Source organism: Pristiophorus japonicus, chromosome 32 (genome assembly GCF_044704955.1).
Source record: "Pristiophorus japonicus isolate sPriJap1 chromosome 32, sPriJap1.hap1, whole genome shotgun sequence".
Lineage (NCBI taxonomy): Eukaryota > Metazoa > Chordata > Chondrichthyes > Pristiophoridae > Pristiophorus > Pristiophorus japonicus.
The window spans coordinates 5,779,298-5,798,800 of NC_092008.1; positions in this window are offsets into that span (position 1 = coordinate 5,779,298).

A 19,503-nucleotide genomic window follows, 5' to 3' on the forward strand; every position below is an offset into this window, starting at 1 on the left:
TTCTGTGGAGCAGCACGCAAATCCCTGATAGTGCTATAGGTGATGCTCTCACTGACACTGTGGGAAAACACATTGAAAGGAGTCCTTTTTTAATAGAACAAGTAAAACCTGCACTGATACAATTCGTCTCTGTGGAGACTGACATTAGGTACAGTCACTGAACAAACAGCTTCTGTTACCCCGTGGAGACTGATATTAATTCTAGTGAGTGAACAACCAGTTTCAGTTAACCCCTTTCAATCAGGTTTCTATATTAATGACAGGGCTTCTTTTGATCAAGCTTGATGGCCTGGACATGTCTAAAGGCATAATCTCAAAGTTTGCAGATGATACAGAATGCAGAAATGTAGTAAACAATGAGGAGGGGAGCAGAGTTCAGGGGAACATAGAACGTCTGAAATGGACGGACACACGATAGGTAAAATTTAACAAGTGTGAAGTGATACATTTTGGGAGGAAAAATTAGGAGTGGCAATATAAACTGAATGGTGCAATTTTAAATGGGGTGCAGATAGACAGACTTGATTGTTTACGTATACTACTTCTTGAAGGACAACTTGATAAGATTGCAAAAAACGCATGCAGGATCTTTGACTCTTTAAATAATCAGGTACGGCAGCATGGTGGTTATTTTACAGGACTAGTAATCCAGAGGCCCGGACTAATGATCCAGAGACTTGAGTTGAAATCGCACCAGGGCAGCTGTGGAATTTAAATGCATTAAATAAACTGGAATAAAAAGATAATATCGGTAAGGGTGACCGTGCACCTACTGGATTGTAGTAAAAACCCATCTGTCCTGCACTATCCCCATATCCCTTGATTCCCTTAATATCCAAACATCTAGCGATCTCTGTATTGACTATACTCAACGGATGAGCTTCAACAGACCCCCGGGGTAAGAATTCCAAACATTCACCATCCTCTGAGTGATGACATTTCTGCTCATCTCTGTCCCAAATGGCCGACCCCTTATTCTGAGACAGTGACCCCGTGTTCTAGGAACCTCAGCCAGGGGAACCATGCTCCCTGTCTATGCTGTCAAGCCCTGTAAGAATTTGGTATGTTTCAATCATTCTTCTAAACTTTAGAGAATATTGGCATAGTTTACTCAATCTCTCCACACGTGACAATCCCGCCATCCCAGGAATCAGCCTGGTGAACCTTCGCTGCATTCCTTCAATGACATGTATGTCCTTCCTTTGGTACCTGCATGTTATCTTTTAGTGATTCGTATAAAAGAGCATCCAGGTCCCTATGAACACCAACTTTTCACAATCTCTCACCATTTAAATAACCCTCCACTCTTCCATTTGTTTCCCAAAGTAGATACATTCCCATGTCTCCACATTATCTTTCAATTACCGTGATCTTGGCCACTTGCTTATCTTGTCTATATCCCTTTGAAGCCTCTTTGCATCAACGTCACGGCTTACTTTCCCACCTAGCTTTGTATCATCAACAAACTTGTATATAATACATTTGGAAGTCTCATCCAAATTATTGATATAGATTGTGAATAACTGAGACCCAAGCCCTGATCGTTGTGGTACACCATTAGTTACATCCTGCCAACCCGAATATGACTTGTATTCCTGCTCTCTTTTTTTTTCCCGTTAACCAATCCTCAATCCATGCTAGAATATTACGACCAATCCCATGGGCCCTAATTTTTGTTTGATAACATCTTGTGCGGTACCTTATCAAATGCCTTCTGAAAATCCAAATATATCACATCCACTGCTCTCCCCCTTATCTATTCTGCTACTTACAACCTCAGAAATCTCTAACAGATGCGACAAACCTGATTTCCCTTTCATAATGATTGGAGGCCTAAATAGGAATGAGTATCTCGTCTGTCTACTGGTTGTGAGGGGGTTTTCATGATTAAGAACTGTACAATATTCCTACAGGGTACGGTCCACAATGAAAAGAAAGACTGGTAGCTGTAAGCAAAATGGAATGGAAGGGATTTGTGTTTAGGAACAGGAAGGTCTCACTGCCATTGTATACGGCCTTGGTGAGGCCTCACCTTGAATACTGTTCACAGTTTTGGTCTCCTAATCTCAGGAAGGACATTCTTGCTATTGAGGGAGTGCAACGAAGGTTCACCAGACTGATTCCCGGGATGGCAGGAGTGACATATGAAGAAAGATTGGATCGACTAGGCTTATATTCACTGGGATTTAGAAGAATGAGAGGAGATCTCATAGAAACATATAAAATTCTGACGTGATTGGACAAGTTAAATGCAGGAAGAATGTTCCCGATGTTGGGGAAATCCAGAACCAGGGGATACAGTCTAAGCATAAGGGGTAAGTCATTTAGGACCGAGATGAGGAGAAATTTCTTCACTCAGAGAGTTGTTAACCTGTGGAATTCTCTACCACAGAAAGTTGTTGATGCCAGTTCGTTAGATATATTCAAGAGGGAGTTAGATATGGCCCTTGCGGCTAACGGGACCAGGGGGTATATAGAGAAAGCAGGAATGGGGTTCTGAAGTTGCATGATCAGCCGTGATCTTATTGAATGGTGGTGCAGATTCGAATGGCCGAATAGCCTATTCCTGCACCTATTTTCTATGTTTCTCTAAACCCTGTGTTCGCTCTTCCCAATCCTATTATTTCTTTCTAAGTGCCCTGTTACCAAGTCCTAACTCATATATTCTAGCTTACTTCTACTGATATCAGTGTAACTGCTTTGTAGTTCCCCGTTTTCTCTCCCCTCCTTTCTGAAATAGGGGGGGTTACATTTGCTACCTTCCAATCCGCAGGAAACATTCTAGAATCTATGGCATTTTAGAAGATGAAAACCAATGCAGCCACTATCTCTATAGCCATCGAATTCAAAACCCTAGGATGTAAGCCATCATGTCCACGGGATTTATCGGCTTTCAGTCCCACTAATTTCTCCAGTATTATTTTCTTTCAGTTACTCATTCTCGCCAGAACCTTGGTTCGCCACTATTTCTGTGTGGTTTTTTGTACCTTCTTCCATGAAGACACAAAGTATGTGTTTAATTATTCTGCCATTTCTAATTACACTTTATAATTTCTCCTGTCTCACCCACTAAGGGACCCATTTATACTTTCTCTAATCTTTTCCTTTTTGCATACTTATATAAGATGTTACAGTCTATCCTCCTGTAATTTGTTGCTGGTCTTCTCTCTATTGACTATGCCCCACAATGAGGTGTCATCAGCTAATTTAAAAATTCTGTTTTGGTTCCAAAGTCTAAATCTTTAACAGAAAGTGTGAACAACTGTGGTTTGAGGATTGATCCTTGTCGAACACCACGTCCTGACTACTGCCACTATGAATCGCTACACTTTACCCCCATCCTCTGCTTTCTGTCTTGAAGCCAGCTAACTATTCATTCTGCTATTTGTCCCGAAAGTCCATATTCTCTGACTTTATTCACTAATCTATGATGTGGTACTTTATCGAATGACTTTAAAGCTATGTATATTACATCTACTGCATTACTATTGTCAACTGCCTCTGTCAGATCTTCAAAAAATGCAGTGAGGTTGCCCAAGCAAGTCTTCCCATTTTAAAATCCTTGCTGACTTTTCATTATTAAATTTGTGGGTTCTAGATGATCTTCTAATTTCTCCTTTAGTAGGGATTTCGTTGTTTTTTTCTACCTCTGATGTTACGTTGCCTGCTTTACATTTCCCTGAACATAATCTTTCTTCCTTTTTAATAGAAGTACTACGTTAGCTATCTGCGAGTCCACTGGCACTATAACTTTTTCGAATGAGTTATTTAATGTGTAGAGTAATGCCTCCACAATTTCTTTCCTGGATTATTTTAAAATGCGATAATATAATCCTTCCAGACCAGGGGTTTCGTCGTCTTTGACTATGATTAATTACATAAGAGCATGACATAAGAAATATGAGCAGAAGTAAGCCACCCAGACCCTCGAGCCTGCACCGCCATTCAATAATATATCCACTCATTTTATTTTAAATGTACTTATCTAATTACTAATCTCATCATCAATGTTGCGTCAAAATGTTCTAGCTCCCTGGTAAATACTGCAGCAAAATAATTATTTAATATGTCATCCAGCTCTCTATCGTTACCTGTGGCATTAAGCGGTCTATTACTTCGTTATCCTATTCATATCCCTATTTTTTATTGATGTGCCTTTTAAAATAGTTTATTATATTGTTTTATGTTCCTTAATAATTTTAATTTCATACTTCCTCTTTTCCTTCCTCAGTACTTTATTGACCTTTCCTAATCTCTTCATATTCTCCCTGATCATGCTATCCATGTGCTTAGTTCAGGATTATTTCCTTACCTATGTTGTTCCTTTATGTCCATTGTATCATTCGTCCATGATGTCTAATTCGTGTTTAGCATGTTCGTGTTTTTAACGGAGTAAATTGTTCTCGAACGCTGCTGAACAACATTTTAAATATTTCCCATTGCTAGATTCTGTCATTGTTTGCCAATATTGTTGTTAATTTTATTTTGCTATGTTCCATTCTCAGCCGCTCAAAATCAGCTTTTCACCAATCCTTTACCCTGGTCTCATACTTTCGTCGTTCTGAATTATTATCTTATTATATTATGGTCACCTTTGCCTTGATTCTCCCCAATTTTGCTTCTCGTATCTGCTCTGTTTCATTCCAAAAGCGAATCCTCTACTATTGTGCTTTTTAAATAGTGGGTTAGAAAGGAGTCGTGTCCAAATGGTCAGAACTCCATTCCCTTAACCCCGTTACCTAACTCTTCTGTACAATTAATATTGGTGGAGTTGAAATCACATAGTTACTATTTTGTGTGTTTTACTCTTCCATCATTTGTTGGCATATTTCTTCTACCATCTCCCTTCCACTATTGGGTGGTGTGTATACTGCACCTATTAGTGTGTTTGATCCTTTATTATCTTTGATCTTTTTCACATGTAGTCTATTTCTGTCTTGCTTATAGCGGGCAACACTTTTTTCTACTACAATTATGTTACTGCTAATAAGTACAGCTATTCACACCTCCCACTTTCCCCTATCTATTATTTCTTAACCTGTTCTACCCTGCAATGTGTAATTCCCAGTCATTGTTTTATAGGGACTTTCAAAGCATTTGCTCATCTGCAATTCCTAATCTCTCACCATTTAGTAAATATTAGGTTTGTAATTCTTGGACTGCAATGATGAACAACTCACACTTTCGCAGATTCAGCAACAGTTTTGCCCAAGCACTGGATCTGTCAATGTCCCAATAAGACCTCCAATTTCCACCTCTGTACATCAACCATCTCCGCCCTTGCCTCAGCTCACCCGCTGCTGAAGCCCTCATTCATGCCTTTGCGATCTCTAGAGTTGTCTACTCCAAAGCAATCCTGGCTCACTTCCCACATTTTACCTGCATAAACTAGAGGTGATCCAAAACTCAGCCGCTGGTGTCCGAACTCACACCAAGGCCGACTCACCCACCACAACTGTGCTTGCTGACCAACAATGCTACCGGTTAAGCAACACCTCGAGTTAAAAATCATATCCTTTTTTTTCAAATCGCAACATCGCCTCGCTCCTTCCTATCTCTTTAATCCCCCCCCCCAGCCCTACAACACCCCGAGATGCCTGCACTCCTCTAATTCTGCTCTGGTGGGCATCCCCGCTTACAATTGCTCACCCATTGGTGGCCGTGCCTTCTGTTGCCTGGGCCGCAATCTCTGAAACTCGCTGCCCAAACCTCTCCGCCTCTTTACCTCTCTTTCCTCCTTCAAGAAATTCCTTAAAACGTAATGCTTTGAACAAGCTATTGACCACCTGTGTTAAGTTCTACATATGCAGTTCGCTGTCAATTGTTTAGCGCATTATAATCCTTGAAGCACCTTGGGGCGGTTCATAACGTTAAAGATGTCTTATCAATATGTGTTGCTGTTTTTTTGTTATGTGCAAAGCAGATAAACACATTTCTATTCCTTCATTCAAGTTGAAACATATAAGACAATGAGGGTGCTCGACAAGATAGATACAGATGGGACGTTTCCACTCATGGTGGAATATCGCGCTTAGGTGCATAGTTTCAGAATAAGGGAGCACCCATTTAATACTGAGATGAGGAGGAATTTATTCTCTCAGACAGTTGTAAATCTATGGAAATTTCTGCCCCAGAGAACCATGGAGGCTGAGTCGTTGAATATATTTAAGGCAGAGTTAGACAGATAAATTCTGCAAATGATTATCGGTTAATTAACAGTGATTAAATGAATTTTTATTTTTTCACATTAGCTGAATTTCATCAATTTGTAAGGGTTTGAATTTTAAAACAACGTTACAAAAGTTACCGCCCTGACCTGGAATCGAAGCTGTTTTACTGTGGTATAAGGAGTTTTATCGAATCATTTAAAGGTGATTTCAAGGAATCATGTGGCGTTAAATTCAGATCACGTTTACAATTTGTTTGGGTGTGAAACAAGTGGATTGAAAAGGACAATAATGACATCAAGCATTACGATGCAGCAATGCAGCGTTCCCTGGTGGTCCAGTGATTAGGAATCGGCGCTCTCACCACCGTGGCCCTGGGTCGAATTCTGGCCAGAGAAATTGCACTTCCATCAAAATTATAACCTGATAAGAAAGAGTTACATGTATCTCATGTGGAAAAAAGATTCATTGATTTAAACATCGTTAATTAATCCATTGTAGAACTTCAATCATTTATTTTGCTCTGAGTATGTGAGGAACTTTTATCCCGACCTCATTGTATTTTGGGAACATGGTCCAGCTCCGGTATCTCCACCTGTGAAAGTAGGAAACTGCTGGAAATACACAACAGGATGGGTAGCCTTTGACAAACAATTAAACCGAGGTTACACACTCTCTTCCTTCCCCTGTCCTTTGTGGGACACTTGTTCCCCTTTAATTTTACAGACTGACTGAGTTCACGAACTGCGGGGAGAGAGGAGCTGCCTCCGTGGCCCCACTGTGCTAACATGGAAGATAACACGATAGGGATGTGGGGTGGTGGGGTGGTGGTGGGGATCAGTGACATGTCTCTGTAAACGGCAGCGGAGGAGAAGGATTGACAGCTGTCAGTGAGGGACAGAAGTTGTTTATGGTGAGCCAACACATTCCCGATCAGCACAGAAGGCATTCACTGGTCAGCTGCCCTCTGCTGTACTTCTGGTCAGAGCGGTTTCCGCAGTGGAGCCGTTATCACGTTTGCTTTCCACGTGAAAGGATCCCGTGCAGGAAGATTATGTTTAAACTTGCTCTGGATGAACAGCCTTGGGCGAGTTTATTCTCCTGTCAAAAGGGTGACAGTGGCTTCTCCCTTATTCTTTAATTGCTCTTTATTTCACTTCACTAAATAGATATGTTTGACTGAGAGAAATTGCTCCAGAGTGTCGCCCACTCCAACTTTTGTTCCCTTTTAAACACGTACAATGAGGCCGGGGAATAAATAGAGAAAACAAAGCAGCGGGATTCAGACAAGAGGAAGAGAGAAGGGGAAAGATACGGTCTCCACCCAGAACTAATGCAGAAACCCCTCTGCTGCGCTCGGGGTGGCCACCCGCAGCCTGGATACACTAATATCCCAACAGCTCATTGACTGTCGGTGTGGGACCGTGCGGCGCTTCAGAAGATTGGTCGAAAAAGCAAAGTCACTGATTCGGTCTCATGTGCTCCTCTCATCAAAATAGTTACACACAAAAAATGCTCTTATAGTGGTTACACCTTATCTCGACATTTGTTCAACCGTTGGTTTCTTGTTCTGCGGGCATGATTCTTGCTTAGGGGAATTGTTAATTCAAAAATGGCCAGAAGTCCTCGGTTCAAATCCTGGACGAGCTCATAATATTGAAATTTACAAAGAAGGACTTGCTTTTCTGCAGAGCCTTTCGGGAACTCATGACGCCCCAAAGCGCTTTACAGCTGTTGAGTTATGTTTGATGTGTTGCATTGTGGGGAAAAATGTGCCCAAATCACTCCATACGATCCTCAACTCTTTGCGATGGAGTTCGGTGCAAAAAATCAGGTGCTTCAGGGATTGGACTTTCTTTGAATGAGTTCTGCTTCTACCTGCATTCAAGCTTGAAACAGCAACTGGGCTTCCATCTCACGGGAGCAGCGTGTAGCAGTTAGCGAGTAGGTGACGAAGTTTGGGGTTGATGTGTGTCACTTTGAATTTTTGAATTCTCACCAATAAAAGAACCGGTGAATCCAACTGTCCCTGTAAACATTGTGTTCGTGTTTAATCACAGGAATATCCGCATTCAGGCACTGAAAAGGAATTAAAACCTAATACCGGCTTCGGGACAATCAGAATACTTCATCACAGACAAGGCACCGGAAGGCTGGAAGTAGATCACTCTGGTTGCACGAGTGCTGGTTGGTGGTGACATGAAAGTGTCTGCAGTGTGCGGGACCAGATTGCTTCCACATATTCTATGCAGCCACTGTCCCTTTAATACCATGGGCTTGAATATTGGCAGCAAATCTGCTATGCGGTACCTCATCAAGTGTCTTTTGAAAATTCGTCAAGTTAGTCAAGCATAATTTGCCTTTGACAAATAGGCTAGCATGAGCAGTTAAGAGCACAAATTTACAACACCAGATGAATCCTTTGCAGGTGAAGAACTTTCAGTACCACTCGCAAGGACACTGCAATTAAAGAGTTCCATAAATTATTTGACAAATAAAGTGTATTAATGTGACGCCTCAATTCTGAAATTTGGGTTAAGCGTAAGTATGATTAACTATCCCATAGACCGAACATAATTGGCGACCGTGTCAACACTGGGAATAATTAAGTCTTTCATTGTCTGATTTGTTGACTAACATCTCTAGTCAGACAATCCCATACAGAGCAGATTCGACGTAGCATGGCGGGATAACTATGAGGGTTAGTAATCTCACGGGAAATAGATCCATGATTGAGTTAGACTGGACCCTGGGTACCGGAAAAACCAAGGTTCCTGTGTTACAAGGGATGGTTTTCAAGCCTGAGATTCTATCCGAATCTGATCAGCATCACAGAAAGGAGAGCAGCGCCAGAGAGGCGAGCCTGGGGAGGCCTATAAAGGCCCATCGTCGGTGGGAGGCGGCATTCTGAGCAGCGTCGGAGAGGCGAGCGTGTGGAGGCCGATAAAGGCCAGCTGGCGCAGCTGCAGCAGGGTGAGATGGCAAAAAAGAAGTCGAAAGACATCGAAAGGTGACGAGACAGCCAAGGGGGTAAGTGATTGGCTGGAGATTGGTAATATATATTCTTGTTCCTTTCTTTATCAGTAATTAACCTATAACATTGTTGATGCCAATTTAAGTTTATCTAAGATTTAAGTCATGGCAGGACAGCTCGGACACGTGTTATGCTCCTCCTGTCCAATGTGAGAAGTCAGGAATGCTTCCGATGTCCCTGACGACTCAGTTTCATCTATGTATATTGTAAACAGTTGTACATAAGAACATAAGAACATAAGAATTAGGAACAGGAGTAGGCCATCTAGCCCCTAGAGCCTGCTCCGCCATTCAATAAGATCATGGCTGATATGGCCGTGGACTCAGCTCCACTTACCCGCCCGCTCCCCGTAACCCACAATTCCTTTATTGGTTACAAATCTATCTATCTGTGACTTGAATATATTCAACGAGCTAGACTCAACTGCTTCCTTGGGCAGAGAATTCCACAGATTCACAACCCTCTGGGAGAAGAAATTCCTTCTCAACTCGGTTTTAAATTGGCTCCCCCGTATTTGGAGGCTGTGCCCCCTAGTTCTCGTTTCCACGACCAGTGGAAACAACCGCTCCGACTCTATCTTGTCTATCCCTTTCATTATTTCAAATGTTTCTATAAGATCACCCCTCTTCCTTCTGAACTCCAACGAATAAAGACCCAGTCTACTCAATCTATCATCATAAGGTAACCCCCTCATCTCCGGAATCAGCCTTGTGAATCGTCTCTGTACCCCCTCCAAAGCCAGTACATCCGTCCTTAAGTAAGGTGACCAAAAATGCACGCAGTACTCCAGGTGCGGCCTTAGCAGTGCCGTATACAATTGCAGCAGGAACAACCTGCTTTTGTACTCCATCCCTCTCGCAATGAAGGCCAACATTCCATTCGCCTTCCTGATTACCTGCTGCACCTGCAAACCAACATTTTGGGATTCATGCACAAGGACCCTCAGGTTAGCATGTTGTAATTTCTCCCTATTCAAATATTATTCCATTTTACTGTTTTTTTTTCCAAGGTGGATGACCTCACACTTTCCGACATTGTATTCCATCTGCCAAACCTTAGCCCATTCGCTTAACCTATCCAAATCTCTTTGCAGCCTCTCTGTGTCCTCTGCAAAACCCGTTTTCCCAATAATCTTTGTGTCATCTGCAAATTTTGTTACACGACGCTCCGTCCCCTCTTCCAGGTCATCTATGTATATTGCAAACAATTGTGGTCCCAGCACCGATCCCTGTGGCACGCCACTAACCACAGATTTCCAACACAAAAAGGACCCATTTATCCCGACTCTCTGCTTTCTGTTTGCCAGCCAATTCTCTATCCATGCTAATACATTTCCTCTGACTCCGCGTACCTCTATCTTCTGCAGTAACCTTTTGTGTGGCACCTTATCGAATGCCTTTTGGAAATCTAAATACATCACATCCATCGTTACACCTCTATCCACCATGCTCGTTATATCCTCAAAGAATTCCAGTAAATTAGTTAAACATGATTTCCCCTTCATGAATCCATGCTGCGTCTGCCAGATTGCACTATTCCTATCTAGATGTCCCGCTATTTCTTCCTTAATGATAGTTTGAAGCATTTTCCCCACTACAGATGTTAAACTAACCGGCCTATATTACCTGCCTTTTGTCTGCCCCCTTTTCTAAACAGAGGCGTTACATTAGCTGCTTTCCAATCCGCTGGTACCTGCCCAGAGTCCAGAGAACTTTGGTAGATTATAACGAATGCATCTGCTGTAACTTCTGCCATTTCTTTCAATACCCTGGGATGCATTTCATCAGGACCAGGGGACTTGTCTACCTTCAGTCCCATTAGAATGACGTGAATAGCACGTTTAGTGAGTTGGTCTTACTGCAGGTAAAGGGTGCACAGCCAGATACGGAATTGCTGACCAACAGGAAGAGCAGTGCAAGGAAGGAAGTGCAGGGGTCCCCTGCGGTCATCCCCCTGCAAAACTGATAAACCACTTTGGGTAATGTTGACGTGAATGACTAATCAGGGGAATGCAGCAGCAGCCAACGTCATGGCACCATGGGTGGCTCTGCTGCACAGGAGGGCAGGAAAAAGAGTGGGGGAGCTATAGTGATAGGGCATTCAATTGTAAGGGGAATAGATAGACGTTTCTGCGGCCGCAACCGAGACTGCAGGATGGTATGTTGCCTCCCTGGTGCAAGGGTCAAGGAGGTCTTAGAGCGTTTGCAGGGCATTCTTAAAAGGGATTGTGAACAGCCAGTTGTTGTGATGCATATAGGGACCAAATATATTAGTAGAAAATGAGATGAGGTTCTACAAGACGAATTAAGGCAGCTAGTAGCTAAATTAAACAGTATGACCTCAAAAGTAGTAATCTCAGGATTGCTACCAGTGCAACGTGCTAGTAAAAGCGGGAATCGCAGGATAGCTCAGATGAATACGTGGCTTGAGAAGTGGTGCACAAGGGAGGAATTGAAATTCCTGGGACATTGGAACCGGTTCTGGGGGAGGTGGGATTAATACAAACCGATCTGCACCTGGGCAGGGCCAGAACCAATGTCTTACGGGGAGTGTTTGCTAGAGCTCTTCGGGAGGAGTTACACTGATATGAGGGGGATGGGAACCTATGCAGGGAGACAGGGGGATGTAGAATGGGGGCAGAAGCAAAAGATAGAGAGAAGAAAAGTGAAAGTGGAAGGCAGAGAAACCTAAGGCAAAAAGCAAAAAGGGCCACATTACAGCAAAATTCTAAAGTGGCAAAGTATGTTAGAAATACAAGCCTGAAGGCTCTGTGCCTCAATACGAGGACTATTCGGAATAAGGTGGAGAAATAACTGCGCAGATTGCAGCTAACAGGTATGATGTAATTGGCATCACGGAGACATGGCTCCAGTGTGACCAAGGCTGGGAACTCAACATCCAGGGATATTCAACATTTAGGAAAGATAGACAGAAAGGAAAAGGAGGTGGAGTGGCAATGCTGGTTAAATAGGATAGCAATGCAATAGTAAGAATTGACATTAGCTTGGATGATGTGGATTCGGTAAAGGTGGAACGACGGTATACCAAGGGGAAGCAAACGCTAGTGTGAGTTGTAAACAGAGCACCAAACAGTAGTCGTGAGGTTGGGGACAGCATCAAACAAGAAATTAGGGATGCATGGAATAAAGGTACAGCAGTTATCATGGGTGACATTAATCTACATATTGGTTGGGCTAACTAAACTCGTAGCAATGCGGTGGAGGAGAATTTCTTGCAGTGTTTTAGGGATGGTTTTCTAGACCAATATTTCGAGGAACCAACTCGGAAGCTGGCCATCCTAGACTGTGTGATGTGTAGTGAGTAAGTACTAATTATCAATCTTGTTGTGCGAGGCCCCTTGGTGAAGTTTGACCATAACATGGTCGAATTCTTTATTAAGATGGAGAGTGACACCGTTAATTCAGAAACTAGGGTCCTGAACTTAAGGAAAGGTAACTTCGATTGTTTGAGGCGTGAATTGGCATGAATTGGCTAGAATAGATTGGCAAATGATACTTAACGGGTTGACAGTGGATAGGCAATGGCAAACATTTAAAGATCACATGGATGAACTTCAGCAATTGTACATCCCTGTCTGCAGTAAAAATAAAATGGAGAAGGTGGCTCAACCGTGGCTAACAAGGGAAATTTAGGATAGTGTTAAATCCAAGGAAGAGGCATATAAATTAGCCAGGAAAAGCAACAAACCTGAGGACTGGAGACATTTAGAATTCAGCAGAGGAGGACAAAGGGTTTAATTAAGAGGGGGGAAATAGAGTACGAGAAGAAGCTTGCAGGGAACATAAAAACTGACTGCAAAAGCTTCTACAGATATGTGAAGAGAAAAAGATTAGTGAAGACAAACATAGGTCTCTTGCAGTCGGATTCAAGTAAATTTATAATGGGGAACAAAGAAATGGCAGACCAATTGAACAAGTACTTTGTTTTTGTCTTCACGAAGGAAGACACAAATAAGCTTCAGGAAGTACTAGGGGACCGAGTGTCTCGTGAAAAGGAGGAACTGAAGGATACCCTTATTCGGTGGTAAATTGTGTTAGGGAAATTTATGGGATTGAAGGCCAATAAATCCCCGGGACCTGATAGTCTGCATCCCGGAGTACTTACGGAAGTGGCCCTCGAAATAGTGGATGCATGGGTGATCATTTTCCAACAGTCTATCGACTCTGGATCAGTTCCTATGGACTGGAGGGTCGCTAATGTAACACCAATTTTTCAAAAGGGAGGGAGAGAGAAAGCGGGTAATTATAGATCGGTTCGTCTGACATCAGTGCGAAAAATGTTGGAATCACTTATTTAGGATGAAATAGCAGCGCATTTGGAAAGCAGTGACAGGATCGGTCCAAGTCAGCACGGATTTATGAAGGGCGAATCATGCTTGACAAATATTCTGGAATTTTTTGAGGATGTAACCAGTAAAGTGGACAAGGGAGAACTAGTGCATGTGGTGTATTTGGACTTTCAAAAGGCTTTTGACAAAGTACCACACAAGAGATTGGTGTGCAAATTCAAAGTACATTGTATTGGGGATAATATACTGACATGGATAGAGAACTGGTTGGCAGACACGAAGCAGATAGTCAGGATAAACGGGCCCTTTTCAGAATGGCAGGCAGTGACTCGTGGCGTGCCACAGGGCTCAATGTTGGGACCCCAGCTCTTTACAATATACATCAATGATATGGATGAAGGAATTGAGTGCAATATCTCCAAGTTTGCAGATGGCACTAAACTGGGTGGCGGTGTGAGTTGTGAGGGGGGCGCTAGGTGGCTGCAAGGTGAATTAGGCAGGTGAGGTGAGTGTGCAAATGCATAGTAGATGTAGTATAATGTGGATAAATGTGAAGTTATCCACTTTGGGGGCAAAAAACCGAAGTCAGAATATTATCTGAATGGTGTCACTTCAGGAAAAGGGAGGTGTGTCATGGTTTAGCAGTCATCGAAATTTGGCACACAGGTACAGCAGGCGGTAAAAAGACAAAAGGTATGTTGGCCTTCATAGCTATGGGATTTGAGTATAGGAGCAGGGAGGTCTTACTGCAGTTGTACAGGGACTTGGTGAGGCCTCACCTGGAATATTGTGTTCAGTTTTTGTCTCCTAATCTAAGGAAGGATGTTCTTGCTATTGAGGGAGTGCAGTGAATATTCACCAGACTGATTCCAGGGATGGCAGAACTGATATATGAGGAGAGACTAGATCAACTGGTCCTTTTTTCATTGGCGTTTAGAATGATGAGAGGGGATGTCATAGAAACATACAAGATTATGACGGGATGGGACATGTTAGATGCGGGTCGAATGTTCCCGATGTTGGTGAAGTCCAGAACCAGGGGTCACAGTCTTCGGCTTAGGTGTAGGCCATTTAGGACTGAGATAAGGAGAAACTTTTTCACTCAGAGAGTTTTAACCTGTGGAATGCCCTGCCGCAGAGAGTTGTTGATGCCAGTTTACTGGATATATTCAAGAGGGAGTTAGATATGGCCCTTACAGCTAAGGGGATCAAGCGGTATGGAGAGAAAGTAGGAAAGGGGTAATGAGGGAATGATCAGCCATGATCTTATTGAATGGTGGTGCAGGCTCGAAGGACCGAATGGCCTATTCCTGCACCTTTTTTCAATGTTTTCTATGTTTCTATGTGACAGATTGGAGGAAATTATTTGGGCGAAAACTTGGCAAACAGTGATCATCGTATGATAAGGTTTAAATTAATAGTGGAGAAGAATAAGGAACAATCTAGAGCAGACATTTTAAATTGAAAGTGGGAAAACTTCAATGTGAGGAGAGCGGATCCTGCCAAGGTAAAATGGAACCAATGATTGTTTGGATCATCTGTAACAGGACAATGGGTGATCTTTCAGGAGTAGATGTATCAGGTGCAGGCTAGGGACATTCCAACACGAGGTAACGGAAAGTGAACCAAAACCACGGCTGCTTGTATGACGAGTGGGATGGAGAATATGATTCAACAAAAAAGAGGGTGTACGATGCATGTGATGAGAATTCTTCAAATGAGAATCAGCCCAAATGCCATAGCTTACGAGGGGAACTGAAGATACTATAAGAAAAGAATGGCAGTTAACATAAGTGTGAACCCAATATCTTCTACCAGCAGGGAAATTATATGCGGGTAGTAAGCGATGGGGTGGGGTTTATAAGAGCAAAGAAGATGACATATGTTTAGAGGTGCAGGGCAATGCTGGAATACTTAATGAGTATTTGTATCAGTGTTTACGAAGGAAGAGGATGCTGGCAAAATATCGGCAGAGGTGGAGATTGTAGAAGCAATGCATGGTATGAAAATTGATAGGCAGGATGTACTAGAATGGTAAGTGCCCTGGTCCGGATGATTTTCATACCAAGTTTCTAGGTGAAGCGGGGTTGGAGATAGCGGAAGGGATTGGCACAATCTGCCAATCTACCCTCGATGCGGCGGTGGCGCCAGAATGTTGGAAATGGCAAATGTGACATCCTTGTTCAAGAAATGGTGTAAGCCAATCCTGGTAATTACAGGCCGGTCAGTATAACATTAGTGCCGGGTAAGGTTTTCGAAACAATAATGAAGGAATACATTAACAATCACTTTGGAGAGATGTAAGTTAATTAAGGATAGCCAGTACTGATTTGTGAAAGGCAGATCGTGTTTGATTGAACAAATTGATTTTTTAAATTAAGTAACAGAGAAGGATGATGAAGGAAATTCACTGGACTTTGTCTGCATGGCTTTGAAGAAAGCTTTGGACAAAGTACCACATAAAAGGCTGGTTAACAAAATTGAGGCTCTTGGAATAAGAAGGCCTGTTTCAGCTTGGATAAGAAATTGGCTTAAGGATAGAAAACGGCGAGTCATTCTAAATGGTCGTTTTTCAGACTGCGATCAACAGCCTGCTGGTCGCCATTGAGAAGAGACTTACCTGTTCCAGCCACGTATATAATGTGGCGACAAGAGCAGGCTAGAGACTGGGTATTCTGTGGCGAGAGGCGCACAAACTGACTCCCCAAAGCCCTTCCGCCATGTACAAGGCAGAAGTCAGGGGTGTGTTGGAACACGCTCCCCTTGCGTGGCTGAGTGCAGCTCCAACAACACTCAAGAAACTCGGTACCATCAGGAAAAAAGCAACCCCATTGATTGAAACTCCAACCAGTGCACTTAACACTCACTCCCTTCTCCACCTCTACAAATGCACTGCAGCAACGCTTCAAAATCCGCTACCGCTACTGCAGAGAACTCCCGAGTGTTACTGAGCCTCATGAAGGATGAAAGGACCACGCTCCAGCCCAGACCTGCGTTATGTAAGTTCACCTGACTCGGGAGGCGACTGATCACCACACAGACCAGGATGGGCCCAGGAAACATCCCCGGTCTGTGTTGAGTTATCTGATCTCACCTGGTGAGGTCGGGAGCGCCATAGCAGAGGGCCGTCCGAGGCTTGATTCCCGCCCTGTGCTGAGATCTATTATCTCACCCAGTGTGATTATGGGACCCTCAGAGAGAAGCCAAGGCCCAGGATACAAAACTGGCTTGTGGTGCATTAGCTGGTCTCACCCGGCAGGGCACTGAGCCACAAAGAGCAAGTTGGGTTCGGCTTCATTCCCGCCCTGTGGTACGTTAGATCATCTCAGGAGGTCCGCAACTGAGACAGAACAACACAGGAAATGCCCAGACTTCATTGCTGGCCTGTGCTGTGTCAGCAGATATCACACGGCGTGGTACTGAGCCCCACATTGAACAGTTTGAGCCCATGATCATTCCACGTTACGTGTTGTGTTAGCTGATATCTGTTGGTGTGGTACTAAGCCAAAACCTACAGGAAACGCCCAGGTTTCATCTATGGTATATGCTGAACTCTCTGATCTCATCTACTGCCTGGGCATCAGCTGGGCAACTGTCAGATTCTCAGTAGAAGGTCCAGGCTCTGTGCAACAGCTGTCTGAGTTTGTGTTGTTGATCGCTGGGCTGTGCAAGATGTATTTGTGTGAGGGTTGGAGCTGTGTGGGTCTATATCTTATATTCGGTTCAGTATAGTTCAGCTCTAGGTTTGTGTTTGAGCAACCAGAGTCCATGAAGAAGCTGAAAGGTCATCGACCTGAAAAGTTCAATCTGTTTCTCTCGACTGAGACACTAAGTATATATACACCATTTTCCATTTTTCGTTCAGATTTCCAGCATTTGCTTTATTTTGTTTTAATTTCTACGAATAAGATGTCAGGATCTGTACAGGAGATGGCTGGCTCTGTCTACATTCTACCTGGGTCTGTGCAAATGCTGCCCGGGTCGATGTAGGAGCGCACTCGCTGTGCATAGGAGCAATCTATTATGCAGCTCGCTGTGCCAGGACTGGAGCTGACTGCGTCGGTGCAAGTGTTGCCTGCGACTATGCAGCAGCTGATCCTGTCTGCGCAGGAGCGTCTGCTTCGCTGTGGAATGTCTCGGTCTGTGCTGGAGCTCACTGGGTCAGTGTGGGAGCTGCCTGGATCTCTGTTGGAGCTTTGGATTCAGTGTCGTTGCTGTCATTGTCTGTGAAGTGAGCTGTCTGGGTCTCCCAAAGAGGCTGTTTAGGAACATGTTGGAACTGTCTGGTCCTTTCTATAAACTGTCTCCGCTAGGGTTGGAACTGTTTATTTCAGTTTAGAACCACTTGGAACTGCATGGTAGGAGCTGTCTAGTTCTAACCTGGACCGAATGGATCTGTGTAGCAACTGCCGGTATCTGTGAAAGGAGCTGCTTCCTTCCATGTAGGAGCTGTCTGTGGTTGTGTTGGAGCTGTATTGACCTGTGTAGGAGTTGTTTGGGGTTGCCTATGGGATGTTTGTTTCTGTGTAGGTGGTGCTGGGTCTGTGCAGAAGCAGTCTGTGACTGTCGGATCTTTAGCGTCCCGCAGAGAAGTGTCTGGGTCTGTGTAGTTGGTCTCTGGGTCTGTGTAGGAACAGTACCTGCCTGCATGGGAGTTCGTTGGCTCTGTGTAGGAGCGTCCTGGATCTGTTGGATCTGAGTAGGAGCATTCTAATTGTGTTTAGCGACTGTCTGAGACTGCGCAGGAGTTGTCTGGACCTGTGTAGTAGCAGTTTCTTTTGGAGCTCTCTGGCTCTGCGTAAGAGCTGTCTGAATCTGGGTAGGCTCAATCTGCGTCTGTGTAGGCAGAGTCTGGATCTGTGTCGACACAGTCTGGGTCTGTGCAGGCAGAGTTCTGGGTCAGTGGAGGGACAGTCTGGGTCTATGTAGGCAGAGTCTGGGTCAGTGTAGGCACAGTCTGGTTCTGTGGAGGAACTGCCTGTTTCTGTGTAGGCAGAGTCTGGGTCAGTTAGTCAAAGTCTGAGTCTGTGTGCGAACATTCTGGTTGTCTGAATCTGATTGTTTCCGCCCTCTCTTGGTCTGTTTCGCAGTTGTCTGGCTCTACTCCGGAACTGGTTTGATCTTTATCGATCGGTACACCTGTGTCCTTGGGCTGAGATTTGGTCAGTAATTACAGTCTCCCCGTCCGTTCCTGCACTGTACGGTTTTTCATGTTTACATTTACCGACTGGGGAAGTTGGTGATCAGGGGAGCTGGAGCATCAGTGAACCCGGGTGAGACAGGGGAACATCTGCCCGGCGCCGGCCCCTCATGTGAGGATGTGAGGAAGACACGATGGGGCCGATATTGCTTGGGGCTATGAACTGACAGTAAACCCCTCTGATCCAAACAACACTGGCAGCAGTCGCAGATTCCAAAGGTCACTTCCGGGGCGGCTGTTCCCTCACATGCAGCCTCTATGTCTACTCAGTGCCATTGCTGATAAACTGTCCAAATCTGAAGCCTCACACCAAACTAATCGACCAACTCTGCTGCTGCACTCGATGGGTACCTGGTGCTTCAATGCATTACTGTCCACAGTGCTCAATAATTGCCCGAGTGGCACTGTGCGGCATTTCAGCAGACAGGAAGAAAAGGCAATCAGGGCAGTCTCAGTCTCAATCGCTATGTTTGTCACGAATGGCCAACACATGGTTTGATTATGGGTACATATTGAGTGGGCTTGGTTCCAGCATTGGTTCCGAGGTAGGACTCTCGCTTTCCCTTTATTGGCTGGAAAATGCGAGAGGCCCCGGTTTCAAATCCCAGAGAAAGTGCTCCTTTACTCTCCATTTTTGACAATTAACTGCCTTTGCTTCTTAGAAATATAGAAAGTTACAGCGCAGAAGGAGGCTATTCCGGCCCACCGTATCCGTGCCGGCCGACAAAGAGCCGCACAGTCCTTCATCAGCAGCGTTAAAATTACATACCAACCCATAAACAATGATAGAAAT